The following is a 1,860-nucleotide window of genomic DNA, read 5'->3' as shown; positions in this document are numbered from 1 at the left end:
AACTGGTGCAAGGCATTACGCATTACTGCATTACGTGATTCTATAGTCAGATACAACTTTAGGAGGCCGCGGAATCTGCACTTTAAAGGCAGGTGAACACAAGCCTGCACGAATGCACATGCACTCTAGACTGACATCGTGCCGCCGGACGCACTAATACCCGCTCGTTGGAGAGGGACTATTTCTTTGACGTGGAGGCAATTGGCTGCTGCGCTTTGGTCATCTGGGCGGGGCTCTCCTGTCTTAAGCTGTATCCGACTGTAGAGGATGTCGCTTTTCATACAGCACAAAAGGACAAAGTGTACGACTATTTGGCCTATGAAATGGATACATCAGAAGTGAGCTATGCAAGGGCTTAAGCTGTGTGAAAATTAGTGCATACAAATATATGACATTATTAAAGAATATGTAGTATCGAACATGCATGTAATGGCACGTTTGAATTGGAGTTTCCTGTCATTTCATTGTGAATTACACACACCGTTCATCTTGTGGCTAATCAACACGCACTGTATTCTTGGACATAGAAAGAACAAACAGCGTAGTGACGTGTGTGCTGCCTTAGTGAATTTCTCATTTATATGGTCCAAGATTGCACAGGTTGTCTTACGTTTTTGCCCATTTTGAAGAGACACCAAGTGCATGTTACAAGTGTCCTAATATGCACAGCACAAGGTTTACTGCAACAATTTTATTCATGCTCTTGAATAACAAACAAAATGATAAACTGAATAATAAACTGAAAGCTCCTTTATAAGGCGTCTTTTGGGGGCTCGACTGGAAAGCAGTGAGGGCACCGATATACTGTTGCAGAGCAGCCCTCTGGACCTCTGCCACACTCTCAAGAGCATGTGCCTGGCGCTCGCCTACTGCCAGTCTCGTTGGTGCTATTTTGGACGGAGTTGAAAAAGTAAAATAGCGTGCAGGAGTTACCCCCGAAAAGATTGGAATCTAGTTTCGTTATAATGCCCAAATAAGAGTGCACTATCGTGTAAGGCAGCGAAAAGAAAGCGCCGCCTTTGCTCCGAGTGAGGATCGAACTGACGACCTTCAGATTACGAGACTGACGCGCTGCCTACTGCGCTACCGAGGCAGACAGGGCACACGACGAGACACGTCCAGTCTCGTTAGTGCTATTTTGGACGGAGTTGAAAAAGTAAAATAGCGTGCAGGAGTTACCCCCGAAAAGATTGGAATCTAGTTTCATTATAATGCCCGAATATGAGTGCACTATCGCGTAAGGCAGCGAAAAGAAAGCGCCGCCTTTGCCCCCAGTGAAGATCGAACTCACGACCTTCAGCTTATGAGACTGACGCACTGCCTACTAGGCTACCAAGGCTTTTTTCTTTATTCCCGACTTCGACGTTCTAAATCATGGTTTACGAAGGATAAAACTTGTGAGCCACACTTTGGCGAACACGGTACTAAAATCTTTTCAACAACGCTAATTCATCAAATACAGAGATCTATTGTCGTGGATCAGGCAGCGCTTTGAAACCATCTCTCACACACGCGACACTCTCAATGAAATTTTTCCGAACCGGTCGAGCAACAATGTCTCCGTTTTGGAATTGCAGTCTAGTTTTCCACATTGCGTGGAGGCTCAGGACCACAATAAGGTCATACGGGACATCCTCGGTGTTATCAATAAGTAAGAAGCGTATTCCATATGTGTGTAGGGGTAAGTGTTTTTTCAATGTTCTCTGCAGAACATCCCAGTGAAAGATGGCGTCCCAGCAGTCTAGGAATGCATGTTCTATGGTTTCTGGTTTTTTACATAATAAGCAGTCGGTGGTCCAGGGCATCAATATACACTTTTCATGAAGCCAGGTCTTAACGGGAAGTGTGTTTGTGTGTAAT

General features: G+C 45.0%; 1 non-coding gene across 1 annotated transcript; it reads right to left on the bottom strand.

The window, feature by feature from the left end:
* Positions 1-1,020: 1,020 nt before the first annotated feature.
* Positions 1,021-1,093, bottom strand: TRNAT-CGU (transfer RNA threonine (anticodon CGU)). Its single transcript has one exon. It is a non-coding gene; the product is annotated as a tRNA-Thr (tRNA).
* Positions 1,094-1,860: the final 767 nt, after the last annotated feature.

Source organism: Dermacentor variabilis, chromosome 3, assembly GCF_050947875.1.
Source record: "Dermacentor variabilis isolate Ectoservices chromosome 3, ASM5094787v1, whole genome shotgun sequence".
In the NCBI taxonomy this organism is placed as follows: domain Eukaryota; kingdom Metazoa; phylum Arthropoda; class Arachnida; order Ixodida; family Ixodidae; genus Dermacentor; species Dermacentor variabilis.
This window is presented reverse-complemented; position numbering and strand designations above follow the sequence as displayed.